This window comes from Nannospalax galili, unplaced genomic scaffold, assembly GCF_000622305.1.
Source record: "Nannospalax galili isolate Female #2095 unplaced genomic scaffold, S.galili_v1.0 scaffold370, whole genome shotgun sequence".
Taxonomy (NCBI): Eukaryota; Metazoa; Chordata; class Mammalia; order Rodentia; family Spalacidae; genus Nannospalax; species Nannospalax galili.
Genome location: NW_008329335.1, coordinates 1,486,444 through 1,504,618, shown reverse-complemented (window position 1 = coordinate 1,504,618; position 18,175 = coordinate 1,486,444). Strand labels below are relative to the sequence as shown.

Below are 18,175 nucleotides of genomic sequence, written 5' to 3'. Positions count from 1 at the left end.
GGTTAAAAATCCTTAAGGCTCAATTAGGTTTGGCCCCATGTATCAGAAACTTAGGTTCCAGGGATATTTCCCATTAATTCATGAACAGTAAATGAAGGGTCTGCATCTTCAGAAGACTTCAGCTTCATTATAATATACTTGGCATTGGGGTTTCACATCCCTTCTGGGCATTTAAAAAGGAGCATGAGAAAAAGTTCCTAAAGGAAGATCTGGGCAAACATGATTTGGGAGGAGAAAACAAGTTACTTCATCCCATGAATATGTCACCTACCTCATAAATATTCTTCAAGACTTCTTAAAACTTCGCAATGCAAGCCCCTACAGGCTGCTATGGCACTTTCAGGTAAGTCTGTTTCAAGCTTTCTCTGGAGAATAGCTTGTTTGCTAAATACATTTCTGATAAAACTGTGACTCTGAGCTGAATTCTCCACATAGAGAGGACAAGAACTTTCTCCTTGCATAATGATCCATTTAAATATTTATACTTAATTAGTATGCTATTCTAATATAAATTTGTAAATTCCGAGTGGTTATACATGTAAATATTTTGACCATTTTATAAAATATATAGTGTACATAATATATTTAGCTTATGGTATGTGAGATTTGAGTGATTAGTGTTCACATAGGTATGACAGTATGCACAGAACTCTGAATTGTGAACATTCTCCATATCCTGTGATGATAGTTATGCCATACCTTTTTGTGCTCAGAGCAAAAAACTAAAAGTAATAGACCATGAGAGACAATTATTTTTTGCTGGATGAATAATCAAAAAATTTATAGCACATCTATTCATGTGTGTATGTATTTATTACTCATATTTATGGGTAAATATATGCTTATATATGTGTATTTAAACATTCATATGTATAAAATTATAGTCACATATTACATTTTAGTCTTTAGGTTTCATCTTGGATTCTACACAGTCAACCAGGCTTCACCTTCATATCTTCATGCAATGACCTGTAAGGGCCTTCTTTATGCAAGGACACCCCTGCTGCACACTGCCAGGCCTCAGTGGCTCATTGAAACATGAGGAACCATGACCTCTTCACTTTTGCATCTTTCATGCCTTTAAAGCTAGCATCACGTGAAGGACACTGCCAAGTTCAAATGCTGCCATCCTGGGGAGAACTCTGGCCAGCTTCATCAACATTACCAGCAGGTCTTCTATGCTGTGGTTTTCTAATAGTAGACAACCCCTCCAGCATTTTAGTTTCTCAAGTTGGAGGCTTAGTTGGGTGTGGACTTGCCCTGAAAATACTCTTGCCATTTTTTAAGTTCAAATCTCTAGATTTGTCTTTAATCACTCTAATCTCTTTATCAAAGTTCATGCCTTGGCACCAACATTAAACTTCCTAGTGCTCTTTGCAATTCAAATTGTAGATTTTGCTTTTTTCTGTCCCATTTGTGATTTTTCACTGTAGATGTGCATAATAGTCACCATTAATAGCCACACCACCATTTCTACATTAGGATATATTGAAATATCCTCTGGCAAAGAAATTAGTCCATTGCTTTTCAACTTAGCCTCAGGAAAGCTCTTAGGCTGTGAGCAGGTTCTTCATGGCCTACAGCCCTCTCACTGGTACCAACTTCTGTATTACTTTTCTGTTGCTGTGATAAAAGGATTATTCCATGGGAATGGAACTCATGGGAAGAAGAGTTTATTTGGGCTATGGTTCCAGGATCCGGAGCGATTAGATTCCATCATAGTGGGGAGGTATGGTGTCGCAGGAGGCCAGAGAAGGAGCAGAGGGTTAAGCAATCACATTTAAAAAAAAATGTTATATTTTTGTGATTGTATAAGTGTCTTGCCTGCATGTATATAAGTGCACCTGTGTCGTACAATGCCTGCGGAAGTCAGAAGTAGGTGTCAGATCCCCTGGAACTGGAGTTAAGGATGGTGGTTAGTCACCATGTGGGATCTGGGAATCAAACCTGGGTCTTCTGCAAGAGGACCAGTGCTTTGCACCAATGATCCATCTTTTTAGCCCCCAAGCACTCACATCTGCAAGTAGGCACAGGAAGCAGAGAGAGACTGGAAATATGGCAAGGCTTAAGAACTCTGATAGTCCATTCCCAGTGATGTGCTTCCTCCAGCATGCCCACACCTTCTAAGACCTCCCAAAAGAACACCCACCACTCACATCAAAATGTCCAAATACTTGGAGCCTATTGGGGATACTGTTATTCAAACCACCACAGTCTATGAGATATCAAAGGATCTTTTTTAAAAAATATGTTTTGAGACAGGGTCTTCCTGTTGCCCCAGGTGGCCTGGAACCCATTGCATTAGACCAGTCTGGTTGCAGTCTCACATAGACCCAACTGCCTCTGCCTTCTGAGTATAAGTCCTTAGAGCTACGATTAAGGGCATTGTACCACAACGTATGACTAAAGGACATTTTTTATTCCAAGTTTAGTATCCTAATGAGATCCTCCTAGAAATGGTGTTGGAATTCATGCCTTATGAAAGATGCAAGCAAAATAATTTTTATAAATCTGAATAATAGTTAAAAACTGTCATATTAGAATGTGTCTAATCCTAGAGAAAATGCATTTGTAATATAGTCATGATACGATGAGAGTCAGATACACACACACACACACACACACACACACACAAGGATAGATAAATTTATTCATAGGTGGACAGACATATTGAGACCAAAGGAAAACAAAGAGAGTAGACTACTGTATAAGACTCTATTCCATTTCTTATACACTTATAATTTCAGACTAATAATTACCATGATTGAATACACTGAATTAAAGTAATGTTCTGACATGCTTGTTAATATTTGGAAAGAAGAGTGAAAAGAGAAATGTGCAAAGAATGGACGAATACCCACATAGATTCAGTGAACTAGAAAATCAGAAATTCTTGTTGGCTTCACCTCTGTGAATTCATAAATAATTAGAATAAATGCACTGAGTGTTGAATGAGTCCTTCTGTGCCTTATCCTGAAAGACTACCCTGTGTACCACCCACAAAATTTGCATTCATGTGAGACCAGGCTTCTCACATTTTGAAACTCTTGCAATACTTATTGCTGGCATGTTAACCTATCCAGATTTTCAGATCCTGATTTCATGCCTTCATTGACTATACTATATATTTAAAAACTTCACCAACCCTACTTGCCATGACTCAGTTGTAAAGCGACGCTGACTACCTCTTTGGCTAGGATAGCATTTAAAGATGAGAAACTTCTCTCATGTCCAGCACTCCACTTATTTCCATCTTTTCCTTTTGTCTGGATGTGACTAAGCATTCAACCAGATCCTAATTTTGTCTTTTGAGAGAGTGAAAATTGCTATTGTGGCCTCTTGTACTAGAATTCCTTAGACATGTACCTTTGTCTCTATGAAAGGCCCATAGTTAATCATGTTCGTCATTAATTTAACTCGTATTCCAATGTTGATTGCTAGCATCACCCACTGAAGTCCAATGGTATTTTAATCATGTCTGCAAATTTTACACACTTCAGGTTCTTAATATCTGATGTTGGACATTAATCATAATTGCCTGTAATTATGTTTTCTGACACAGTTAAATATACAAGTAATGCTCAACATTTGCTTACTGCTTGTTTATCTATTCTACCATTAGTTAAGTTTCAAGAAGCTCAATGAATTTAAGTTCATAACTTAATGCTATGTTCACTTTGTAAGTAAAGCTTTTTTTGAACATTAATTTTTATTTTTCTCATTTTAAAAATTATTTGTTTCTAATTTAAAACTAAAAAACAAGTATAAAAACTTATCTAGCATGATTGAAAATTGAAGTTGAGAAGGGAGTAGAAAATCATACTTAGACCAATTTCAATGCCATCTAGGAATGAATCCCATAGAACAAAATATTCCTCTGTTTCTTGATTCTCTAAAATTATATATTCTAGTTCATTTTTTGCATTTCCATTCTATTCATCTCTCTTATCCCACTATCAACTCAAGGAATTCTCTTTTATCTAAAATGCCTGTCTTTGATATGGTTAAACTCTCCATGATATTTTTCTGACTTGATTTCCTTATTGTTATGACAAAAATAAAGCCAAATATAATGATCTTATTAAGACTCTCTTAACATACCAAGAAAAAAAGTCATACAACACAAGCTCATTTTTTTCTGATACTGAGTACTACATTAAGTTCTGATACCAAAACTACATTAAGATTTCATGTTGCCCCAGTCAGAATGGCTAATATCCAAAAAACAAATGCTGGCAAGCATGCGGGAAAAGAGGAACTCTTATTCACTACTGGTGGTGTTAAAAATTGGTGAAGTCATTATAGAAATCAGTGTGGAGAATACTGAAAAAAAAAAACAAACTAAAAATAGATCTACCATATGCCCCAGCTGTACCACTCCTTGGCATATGCCCAAAGGATTTGTTATCATAATAGAGATGTACTTGCTCAGTCATGTTTGTTGCTGTTCTTTTCACAATAGGCAGGAAATAGAAACAAGCTCAACATCCCTCAAATGAATGGATATTTAAGATGCAGCGCATTCACACAATGGAGTTCTCAGCTGTAAAGAAAAATGAAAACATGAAATGTGCAGGAATGGATGGAAATGGAAACTGTTATACAGAGTGAGGTAACCCAGACTTCCAACAACACGTGATGTAGGCTAGCACTCATTTGTGGATGTGAGTATATATGCTGTCTAATTAGAATCAAGGTCCACTCAGTAGAAATGAGTGGTTCTGTAACTATAGCAAAGTTCACATGACTGGAAAAATCAGAGAAAATCATAGACCCTAGATGATAAGCTACTATTTTGATTTTCCTAAACCAATGTAATTTCTTACTATTTTCTGATACTTATCCTTATATTCACAGGTAAGCATGGCTCTCACCACTCATCAAGGTAGTTTCTTTATGCAACAGATGGAAACTATTACAAATTTCCACAACTGCTCAAACTATAGTCAATAAATGACCATGTGGTGTCTGACCTTAACTGATACATCTAGCATGCAAGCCCTAGACCCGAGGCTCAGAGAAGATAGCAGAAGAGGGGGCCTGAAAAATTACAATATCCAGAGGAACAGGACATCTGCTGCAAGATAAAACATTCTAGACATAATAAGGAAGCTATAACAATGAAATCTACGTAGTATGATCCTCTAACAAGATCTGCATAATGACAAGACCAGTTTACTTGCCAAGAGAGAAGGAAGAAATTTTATAATGTCCCACACCTAGATGAAGAGCTACAGGCCATCAATGGAGGTTGGTTGAAGAAGAATCAGAATTTTCCAGGGCTTAACTCCATGAAAGGTCATCTAATCCCAATTTGTCTGCCTTAAACAGAAGACCCAGGTTTGGTTCACTGCACACAAATGTCAGCTAACATTTCTCCATAACTCTAACTCTAGGGGATCTGACTCCTTACTCTGGCCTCTGTAAGGCATTGCACACACACAGGATTCAGCAGGCAAAGTATTCATACACATATAATTAAATAAATTAAATATAGAATGAGGCTAATAAGGAAGCAAGGATATGGGTGGGGGTATAGCTCAATGGCTGAGTGTTAGCCAAGTTTGTGTGTGGCCCTTGGTTGAAATTTGCCATAAAAGAAAGGAAGTAAAGAAAAAAAGGGGGAGGGAATGAAGGAGAAGTGAAGTAAGAAAGAAAGAAAGAAAGAGGGAGAGAGAGAGAGAAGGGAAGGGAAGGAAGGTATGGAAGTATAGGGCAGAAAACAGTCAGTATCCAGAAAGAGATAGAGTGGAAATTATTATTTTCAAGCTGCAACTCAAATAAATCATGATGTGAACTACTTGGCTAATTTTGGAAACAGACATTATTTTGCAGTCTATATTGGGAACTATGAGAGACACAATTTGATTTTCTGTAAAATAGAAAGATGAAGATGGATGCTCCAAAGTTCTAACCATCCAAATTAATCCATTTGCAAGAGAGAACAGACTGAAGAACAACATTTGATAATCACAATTACATATTTGTTCTTACAGATATCTGAAATGAAAATGAGTAGCAACCAAATAGCTTTCATTTGAACTTTAAAAACAATGTGGCACATATTCATTAGTAAAACTCACTTTGATTCACAAACTTCCAAAATAGGCTATTCAAGATTTCAATGACTGAATTTGAACAAAAACATACATTCTAAACTTTGACATAAATAAATCCACAAGTTGTCATATCTCCATGTGTATTTTAGATTTGTTAAAGCTTAGATAATTGAATAAGAAAGATGCAGACTATGAAAAGATATCTGCGCATGATTTTAATCTGAAAGTTGTGAGACAGAAAGTACTAATTTTAGTGATGGCCATTTTCCAAAAGCTATCAAGCAAATTCTATAAAGAAAATTTAATCAATTAAAATATGACTGACCATCAAGAATTTGTGCTTGTTATTCACATTTTAGTAGGGTTAGGGGCTGAAAAAACCCATGTTATAATTTCAATGCAAAGTCTTTGCACACAAATTACACATGTATTTTATTTAAAAAAAAAAAACAGAATTTTCTGAAACAAATTCAATTTCTTCTCAGGCTTTTGAGTATTTCTGCAAAATATGTTTCATAGACAATGAGAAACTGTGGGAAAGAAAAACCAATTTCTCAAAAATGGAAAAATATGAATGAGTCATAAGGAAATAAACATTGCTGAATAAGTGCAGAACAATTATAGAAATATCGAACTAGAAAATAATAATGTGTTTAATACACTATGAAGGTAGAAGAGCCAAAAACAGAGAATAATTTAATATAGCCAAACTGAAATCTAAAAATAAAAAATCTTATGTAACTAATAAATCATTTGAAATCAATAGATGACTTTAAGAACAGGTAAAAAGTAGTCACTGGAATAATTATCAAGTTTGGGGTAAGAATTATAAAATGATGTAGTAGGTGGTTAAGGTAGAGAGTATTCAACAGACATTTATATTCATGCACGTTAGAGTGAGTATTTAATTGCGTATCTTGTGTGATATCAGAGGTTATGGGAGGAGAAACAGCAGCAGAATACCAAAAATGTTAGCTGAAACCTTTTCAGAAACGAGAGACAGATATTGAGAAGCACTCAAAGCAAATCACATCAATTAAAAACAAACAAACAAACAAAAAACCAAAAACAACTCACACAGCCTTGTGAAGTCACCAACAGCAAAGACAAGGAGATTGTTTTAAATTGTGTCACTGCACTAGAGTGTTTCCTGGGATAAAATAAACAATAAAGTTAGGAATGACAACAACTATAAAAGGTGAATAAGAAAGAACAATGTGTTTAATGAGCTGAAAATGTCTACCAACCAATGAATTCAAAACCAGTAAAATATTCTTTGAGTATGAAGCAAAATGAAAGTGTTTTCATATGTAATTCAGCAACTCCCCAAATCGAGATTTCTATTACATGTTATTATGAGCACTCAACTTCAGTCATCAAGACAGTTGTCAATTTCATATAATACTTAAGGGAGGAGAAAAGAAGACAAAATGAAATAAGAATATAAGACCTGTTACTCTAAATCTGATAGAGGAGAATGTAGAGGATAGACTTGCACTTATAGGCACAGGAAAGGACTTTCTGAACAGGAAAAGTGCAGGAAGTAAGTCTAAATTCATATAGTGTGGTAATTAAGTCCAAAAATTGACAAATGGGGACTCATGAAACTTAGAGGCTTCTGTATTGCAAAGGACACCATCATTTGAATAAAGGGGCAACTTATACACTGAGAAAATATTTATGAGCTAGAACACAGACAGAGGGTTAGTATCTAGAATATACAAAGAGCTCAAGATGGAAAACAACCCAATTTAAAAACTGGGGCTCAGAGCTGAACAGGGACTTAAGATAAAGTGCAAATTGCTGAGAAAGACTTTTAAAAATGTTGAATGACTTTAGTAATCAGGGAAATGCAAACTAAAATCACTTTGAGATTTCATCTTACTGCATTCAGAATGAGTAAGATCAAAAAAATAAAAAATAATAAAAAAACAAAAAAGAAGTACAGGCAAGGATGTGGGGAAAGAATAACTTTAATCCACTGCTGGTGGGAATATATTTGTTGTAGCCACTGTGGATGAAGTGGCTAGTGTGTGCAGATTTCTTATTAAGCTGGAAATAAATCTACGATATGATCCAATCTACTATAAGATCCATACCACTCTTGAGCATATACTCAAAAAGCTCTATTTCCTACTACAGAGATACCTGTGCATCTGTGTTCAATGTTGTCCTTTTCATAGTAGCCAGGAAATGAAACAACATAGGTGCACATAAACAAATGAATGGAAACTGAAAATATAGTACATTTATACAAAGGAATAACTCAGCTATTAAGAAAAATGAATCTATGAAATTTATACATAAAAGGGTGAAACTGGAAATAATCATCCCAAGTGAGGTATCCCAGACAAAGAAAGACAAATGTTGCATGCTTTCTCCATACCTAGTGCTAGTTTTCGATTTACAGATGTGTATATTTCAACTGAAAACTCCAGATAGGTCAGGAAACTAATAAACAACAAAGGGGAGAGACTGAGGGGTGTAGAATATGGTGACATAAAGAAGGAAAGTGAATAATAGAGTAGGAAGGATTAAATGGATTGGAGAATGGGAGGGCAGGGCAGAGGAGTGGCTATGGAGAGGGATAACTAATATTAAAGGCCTTGAGCAAAGCCATATAGAAACTTAGCATTATAGAAGCTTTATAAAGGATATACACATACATTATAAAAGAAAGATTTAAAGGAGTTACCTTACAACAGGGGAACATTTCCCCTACTACATACCATAGGCTAGCAAAGCAAAGCCCAATGCCAGAAATGGACTCCCTCTTTTGAAACTGTTGACCATGGGTCTTCGAACGATGTTGGCTATTACCCCTACTCTTGATTACCCACCAGAACATGATGATAAGTTTCTATTGCTGAAAACACTACATACATGAGCCATAGAAAAATCAAGGAGAAACCTAGCTCATGCTAGCTACTGGCTAGCTTTCATAGTGCTGGAAGGTGTTATGTGTGCTACCAGAAGAAAGATAATTATTACCATGACCCAGCTGTGAATCCTGTGAACAACAATTGCCCTGGAAAGATATGTCCAATTGTGTAATAATGCAATGAATATTATGCGAATAACCAACCACTTTCTAATTGGACTTAACGTGTGTTTCATAAGATGGAGCCCATACCTGACATTGATATCAGGCCTAGGAACCTGCTAGACAGACTCATAGGCCCCAAGAGAAAACCTAATACTATTATTTTGATAAATAGATATAGTGTTAGACTGACTCCAGATGACATTATACTCACAAATTAATGCATCTCTCAACTCTCAACTTCTCAAAGAAGCTTCCTTAGGCAGCACATGGTGATTAACACAGAAATCCACAATTGGTCAATTTACAGAGAATAAGATGCTGCAGAATGCTTATCCCTGAATAATACACCTATATCAAATTCTACCTCCCAAGGCTCAGAGATCATTGCAGAAGAGGGAGTAAAAAAATTTTAAGAGCCAGAGGAGATGTATGACCACAAGGGAACAGTTTTCTAGACAGCTGGGCGATTACTCATATGAACTCACAGCAATGGTGAAAGTATTTGCAAGTCCCATGTAAGCTCAAGCCAGACAAAATTCTAGCATAGTCTTAGGAAAGTGACTAAGAAATCCCAACCCTACCTGAGGAACTATTGGCAACCAATAATTACTGGGAGGGGGAGAGCCAATCTCATTTAAAAGTGTAACTCTTTGTAGGTTAGCCAGGCTCCAGTTGATGGACCCATACTGAAGGCCATTTGGATAAATAATATTGACTTTATAGAGACATATATATTGTACAGTATAAATAGTGCATATGGTATATATTTATATCAGAGTAAATGAAGTTGGGTGAGAGGAAATAAGGGGGATTCAGAAAGGGGAGGGGATCTAAATAAGATGAAAATGTATTGTATGAAATTTGTAAAAAAAATTTCCCCCCAAAGAATGTAGATAAATTCATTCTGTACTAACTTTGAGGAACGAAAGTATAAATGATTTGTTACATTAAAATACAAGGACTATTAATTATAAATAAAATATATCTTAGGGAAAACATGACCTCTGAAGGTAGTGGATGTTGGCAGCCTGGAGAAACTGAAGGAGAAGACTCATTCAGACCCATGTCAGACCTCAGGCCACAAAAATGTATGATATGATAAACTGACTATTTCAAGGACAAAACAAATGGTAACTTGTCACACCAGCAAAAGAAAACCAATACAGGCACTTTTTAGATGTAAAAATGTCTTTGAAAACATAGATTTTATGTCCAGGGAAAAAATAAGATTAAAACATGAATCTAATCTAGTCAGGTATGGTGGTACATGCGTTTAATTCCAGGACTCTGGAGGCAGAGGTAGGTGGAACTCTGCCAGACAGAAGAAATCCTGGTCTTCATAGAAAGTTCCCAGCCAGCTGGAGTTACAGGGTCATCATATTTCAAAAATAAATAAATAAATAAATAAATAAATATAATAAAATAAATCATGAAGGTAAAATAACGACTTTTTAATTTTAACATGTTAAAGAACACTTATTACTATCAGATCTACAGTGAAGAAAATCAAACGGAAATATAACTCAGGCTGAGTGTAATTGACTGTAGATTCAACAAGGGAAGAAATGTTGTAGATATATAAGCACTAATGGCAAAAAATAGCTATTTGAGATGGTACTTTGGAAGATTATTAATAATCAGATGCCTATGGCTACTGATTAGTATGTTTGGTGTTTTTGTATGTCTGTGGAATATATATATATATGTATATATAATGCAATGAATGAAATAAAAATGATTAATAAAATAAGAAAATATTCTGATGTGAGCTCGTATTTCAGTTAGTCTCTGAAAGAGAGAAATTAAGATAATGAACAAATAAATGTGTTGAATATATATGACGAATACTACTTAGAAACAAAAAGGATATTACACGTGAACAAAAATTTGTCTCAGTTCCCCAAAGGAGCCAAATACAATTTGGTCTACATGAAAAGGTTTGGTCAATAGGAAATTCTAGAAAATCCCAGTCTTGTTACTGTCAGAACACAGATTCCTGGTACATTAGACATAGAAATTTATTGAAAAGAGTATGAGTGTGGGTGACATATCATGTGCATATGTAGAAGGTGTTTCCAGGACTCTCTATTGAATGTCCTTGGGCTTAAGTGGTTCTCAATGCTTCAATTACTGCAACTTTTAAAGAATAATATATAATCTCCTGAGACTACCATGTAGGAAGAAATTGCCTAAAGTTACCTAGTCCTTGCTGCTATTCATTCCAGGACTGTAACACTTTGAGTTAAGGATGTGAAAGACCCGACGTTCTGTCTCTGTGTCCCCTTGAATCAATTTTTCCTTCAAAACTATATTCCAGGGCTCACAGTGCCTGGAAGGAATATAGTTCAAGGCAGGCTCCACTTTAAAATCTTACAACTACGGTTTAATTGGTTTGTACCATTGAAATCCCATCAGTCCTGAGAAGCTGCCTTTAGATTGGAGAAAATAGAGGCCTAGGATATCAGGCCTAGAATTCTTTTGTTTATAGTTGCCTATTTGTACAGAATTCATCCATATCATTGAACTGGTTGATTGAATGTGGTCAATTCCACTGGACTCGGGCAGTTGGTAACCAGTGTACAGTGAATGTGTTTCACAGTGGTAATATAATCTTGTTCAATTTTACATTGGAAGGTCTGTAAATTATTAATAAATGTTTTTGAAGTGTTATCAGAAATCAGTCCTCCATTTTCATTTGCTCCCCCTTGATCCTATCAATCATCAGTGCCAATTATTTATTAGAATGCTACCTGAAACCATTTATCTCAGAACTGGGCATGGAGCTTAGTGGCGGAGCACTTGCCTAGCATAAGCAAGGCTCTGTTTTTGACAGCAGGATCTGCTATAAGATTCTGAATTGTGTGTGTGTGTGTGTGTGTGTGTGTGTGTGTGTGTGTGTGTATGTGTTGAGAGAGAGAGAGGGAGAGAGACAGAGAGAAACAGAGAGACAGAGACAGAGATAAGAGAGTATGTGTGTGTTTATGTGTATATGTGTGGCATACACATGTGTGCAGGAATATGTAATCATGTAGGTATAATTGGAGACCAGATATTAGCTGGTTAACTTTAGGATTTCTTCCTCATTACTTCTCCACTTTATTTTTGAGTCGGAGTCTATCACTGAACCTGGAGCACATAGTTTTTACTAGGCTGGCTGGCCAGTGAGCTTAGGGATCTGCCTGATTCCCAAAAGATTCCTTACCAGTCTTGAGATTACATGAATATTGAGGATTCACACTTAGATTTGCACAACAGGCACTTTATTTACTCAGCCAACTTCCAGGCCTCAGAGTCTGAAATTAAAAAAAAAAAAATTACATATTTGCACAGTAAAATAGACCCTATGTTTTGGTTAGAGAAGGTTATATTTTTTGAATTATAATTAATTTGGCATACTTCCGAAACATCAGTAAGCTTATCTATCATTAAGTCCTGTTTTCCAAGTAAATAGACAATAAATTAAGAACCAGAATGAGGGGCTGGAGAGACAGCTCAGTGGTTAAGAACTCTGGTTGTTCCTGCACAAGATCCGGGTTCATATATAAGCACCCACATGGCAGCTAACAAATGTCTGTAACTCCAGTTCCAGGGGATCCAACAGCCTCTTATGTCCTCCACGGGCATTGCACAACACAGTTGCACTTACTTACACTCAGGCAATACACACATACACATAAAATAAAAATAATAAATAAAATATTTTTAAAAAGAATCAGAATGAAGAAAATCAACATTTTACCTTTAATGCTAATACAGCTAAATAGAAATAGGTAATTGGGCTTAGTCCCCAAATTAAATGACTTATCACTTTCTAAGTAGAGAATGAAACAAAGTTTAAGAGAATAGTAATTAGCCAAACTGAATCAAAGAAAATCAAATGACTCCAATCTTTAGCTAGTTTAGTGGGTGTGTGGAGAAGATAGTTCAAATAGTAAAAAGTGTCACACTCCAATTAAATGTAGCAATATTTATTAAGGGAGAAGCACCCATGGGGACAGAACCTAGGAGGAGCTTTTGCATACATATTTTCTCATGTGCAAAGCAATTCCTCTCTTTGAAAGAAGTAACACACACATCTGTGACTACATGAAGTCCTTCAGTTATCAGGAGCAGATCTCACACAAAGAAGATTGTGCCTCTCACAGATAATATCAGTATTTCTATTCTAATGTATATTTGGTTTGGTTTGGAGGTGAGCATGCTCTGTGCTTCTTTGGATGAATATGCCTTTCTCCACTGCTGCTGTTCTGTGTGCTTTCATATAGGTATATCGAATCAAAAAAAGCAGGGACTTAAAAGAATCCTTTTAACTACATGATACATGGGAAAGATGGAAAATGAAAGATATGAAATGACAGTAAAAGGAAGTTATTGTCCTACACAAAATTGTTGAAATAGATTATGAATAACATAAAGGAAAAAAGAATTAAAAGAACTCTCAAATAATGATTATGACTTCACTATACAAATTCTTCCTATGAGTTAGATACAATATGGGGTATGTCCACCAGATTATCTCTGGTTGCACAGGAAAAATTTAATAAGTCTTAATTTTGAAATGGATTTATATTAAAAAGAATGCCACAGAGCAGAGGTGGAAAAGAATTTATAAGGAGCAGGGCAGAGTTCTAAGACTGCAGGGATTTTTAACCTTCAAAATGAATTAAAGTTTATGTATTAAGGTGAAAACCAAACACAAACACCAAATCTTTAGTTGTGACTGGAGGTAGACAAATAGCAAATCAAATAGTTGAAGTAATGTTTCTGCTAAGTGGTACAGTTCCTAAAGGTTAAAAACTCTAATTTTTTCAACAAATGCTTTTATTTCTGCCACATTTCTGAAACCAAATTGACAGTAGTTTGCAAAGGGAGTATCGAATGCACATGAGAGGAGTTCTCCATGGGCTCCAGATGAGATGATGGCTCAGAGATCAGAGGTGTTTAAGCTGATTAAAGCAACTTGTTGAGTAAAAGGGTGAGGAATCAAAGTCTAGATATTGAAAGAAAATCCTCTATTGTCTTTCACACATAGATTAAAATATTTTCTGGACAACTGTTTATTTTTTTTTTTGAATTTCATTTCAATAAGTAATAACATATTATTGGAATCCATATATGTTTCACCTAATAGAATAATTTTCAGCAAATGGCAATGTATAAAAGAAACTACTTGAACTTGTCAATGAAATAATTCCAAGGAATCTTTGACTTGAGCCTACTGTTATTGCCATCTGAGACATTCATGGGAGAGTCATTGTCCTCTGAGGAACTGTACTTACTGGAACCAGACTGAAATGAGTGTGATCAGTGTTGACAAGTGCCTTGATCTGCTAGATAGGTGGACAAAATCATAGTTCATTCATCCAAAAATCCGACTAATGAATCAAGAATGTCAACTAAATTATTCACTTAAAGAAAAAGCTATCTCTGTAAACCTAAACCACTTTTCAGTAAAAAAAATTACATTGCAAACTTCATGTTTGGTCTTTGGCTTAGTTTCCTTAGTCACATTATTTTCTATTTTAGAAAATTTCTATACACAGTACTTTTTATGCTTATTGAATCAGCTTCTCCTATAAACACAGTTTAATCTTCTTGCATTTCACAAGACAGAGAACAATTATATATTACTGGGTCTGATTTTGAAGGTTATACTGAAATCTATACAGTTGAATCTATGTCTTTTATATAATTTTATGTATTTTCTCCTTTAATAATATTAAAAGTACTACAGTGGGGCTGGAGAGATGACTCAGTGGTTAAGAACACTGTGTGTTCTCGCACATGAACCAAGCTTGGTTCCCAGCACTCACACTGGGTGCTTCAAAGGTGTCTGTAACTCAGGCTGCACAAGAACATTCTGTTCTAGCCTCCACTAGCACCTGTACAGATTGGGCATGCATGCACGTGTGCACGCACATACACACACACACACACACACACACATGCACACACACAAAATATGAATAAATAATAGATAAACTATAGATAGGTAATAGACAGATGATAGATTATGGGTAGAGCCATACATACGTACAAACATATATTTTTATTTTAAAGACTTTAACTAGCTTACTGCTTACATTTGGTTAAGGCAAATATACATGACATTTAATTTAACATAGTAGGTGTTACAACAAAGAGAAAAGAATCACTGTGCTAAATGAGGAATACATTCTTTCAAAAGACATTACTTGCATTTAACATAGCGCAACGTTGAAGTTGCCATTAGCCTTATAGAATGTTTATGTAAACATTAAGATCTGAGATGAAACAAAGAAGAGGAAGAATATCTAACAACAGATTCCAGACATTCACCCAGTTCTCAGTGGAAGCAAGTATGGAATCTATAAAGCTAAGAAGAAAGGTTCAGACAACCTAAGTTTACTACTAGCATTTAGAACTGAAAACAGTTTTAATATTAAAGCTTTTTCAACATCACACAATAAAGCATATTGTCTCTTAAATGAACAACAACAAGTTATGCAGATTGATTCCAAAGTCCTGAGGAAATTTGCTTGTGGTACATTTCCGATCTCTCTCTAGCCACAGATATATCTACATCTATGCATTTATCTTACTTAGCTCAGACCAAGTGGGGAATATGTGGAATGAAGCCACACGTGAACATGGCTTGGAAAGATGTGGATTTAGCAAAGCCTGCAGCTGATGGGAAGCTCGCTGGGCAGAAGGTGTGAAGGTGCTGACACATGACAATCACAGCACTGCCAAGGTACAGGGAAACATTCTAGGAGCCTGGAGCACAGGTGTGAGGGGTGGCTGCCAAATCACAAAGCTAGAGAACTAATCACCAGGCAGATCATGAAGGGTCTGGCATGCCAAACTGAGAGGTTTGGATTTGATTCTCCAGGAATCATGTAGCCATTCATTAAGCAACATTCAATGCATTGTCTGGAATTAAGAAGATAAAACAGGAAAGAAAAATAAGGAGGACAATGACTACTAATGTGTCCCTCATCTTCTCCTGGTGTTAATAGCAATAATCAGCTTCAGGAAGAAAAGACAGACGCTTGACTTGTGCTTCTTAACAGAGAAGAGCTCAAGCAACGATGCAGTAAAGGGTGAAATGGTATCTAGTTAACTCATAGCTGTAATAACAAATCAGAACACAAATATACAATGATCCTGTGGGAATGTGCTTGCAAACAGGAATGTTTAATTACAGACCCCTGGAATAGTCATCAGCAATGAGCATCAGTCTAAGCAGGTGAGTTTTGAAAGATCAATGGTACGTAGCTCCACCAGAAATGGGCTCAGAACCGGGATGATTTGCTATTTGGAGGTGTGCATTACCAGCTAATTATGTGAATTTGTGTGAGTCCAACAGTTATGAGGAGGAACATTTCTCTTTTATGGTAGTTCAAATGAGTGGCTCTAGAGTTTCAGTAATTCTAAAAGCAATACACTTATAAAACATGACCTTTAATGCTAATATTAGATAATGTTCAATTTTTATCTCCGTGAAAATGAAAATAAGAATTTATATCCAAAGAGGACAGAAGAATTTCAAACTTTAACTCTTTCATGCATTGATAATATAATCATCTTGGGGATATTAATCTTATATTCCCTCCCTCTCTTCCTACCTCCCTTCTTCCCTCTCTCCCTCTCCCTCCCTTCCTCCCTCCCTCCCTCCCCCCGTCCTTTCTTCCTTTTTTTTAATCAACCATCTCTTACTTCCTTTCTGTGTTTTTGGGCAATGGTGCATGTGCAAGTGAGAAGTCAACATGGTGATATCAGCTTTTTCCTTCCATTATATGGTCCCAGGGATCAAGCTCAGGTCCTCAGTCTTAGGTGTAAAGGCCTTTACCACTCTCTCAGTATCTCACCAGCCTTTATCACTTTAGATTTCTTGTCATGAGAAAGAACTAATACTAGCCTTTTGTATTCTTGGGAAGTGCTAACTGTGTGTATATGCACACACATGTTTGCACACTATGCTTGCACTTAGGCAAAGGTCCTTAACCAAAGAAAACAAATAATCAGAACTAGCATTTGTTAAATGTGTGTTGAATAACTGACAATATTTGTATTTCAAGACACAGTGTAACAGAGGTCAGTGAATTCATGTGCAATCATGAGACAACATTACTGAAAAGGTAGAGCTTACACACAGCCTTAAGTGATTCTAGTAATCTTAGGTTACATTGTTAAGGTTGTATTACTACATTGTGAAAATCAATTAGGAGAATACTAAAAGGCAAACATAATTTAAAGGACTGAACTGCTGCTACCAAACAAAGGTGGACTGTAGAGTGCAATTGTTATTCACATACAAGTTACTATCCTCAGCACAAAATAGAATAGGATAGATTTGGTCTTGCTGTGAGTGACTGGCTTCCCAAAGCAAAATGTTCACCCATGTGAAGTGAATTACAGTGCCTTGAGGTACAACTTAGTCAATTGCTTCTTCTTAAGCATGGATTGGAAGCGCTGAGGAAAAATAAAATCTCTGCACTGGTGAACTCTGTGTTCTCTAACAAATTGTTTGCCACAGGTTTAGTGTAACAAAACAAACTTGTATGACTACAAAGTATTTTCTGATTTTTTTTTTCTTTACAAAATGACCCAGAGTTTTATACTGACTTAAGCCATGCATCTTCAATCTATTTGAAAGAGAAACTAAGGGAAAAAAACATTGTTCTTTTGCCGGTAGTTGATAATGTAGATACAGCAAATGGGTGTCAGCTGGGTCTTATCAGATCAATGATCAATGGCAACAACCTTCACATCAAATATAGAGCATATTACGCTTAGAAAAGTAATATGGAATAGAAATACATTCATATATTTTATTTATTCCTCAAACCAACTTTATGTATCAAAGGTTGCTCATTCTTTTCTCTAATGCATTTTTCTTTAAGACTTACTCTCAAAAGTCATGAAAAGGGTGAGTACTTTGCAAAGTTACAGTTTGAAGCTCTGGACCATGTAAATAGCAATGAGTTCAAAGACAGCATAATTTTTTTAAAGGCACAACTTATCTTGAACTGTAGAAATGATTTACAATCATATTTTTTTTAAGGAATGTAGCTATTTTATTTGGCTA

General features: G+C 35.7%; 1 pseudogene; it reads left to right on the top strand.

Annotated features, from left to right (window-relative positions):
• The first annotated feature begins 308 nt into the window (after positions 1–308).
• The window catches only part of LOC103737236, a 59,052-nt pseudogene continuing 41,185 nt past the window's right edge, over positions 309–18,175 (top strand).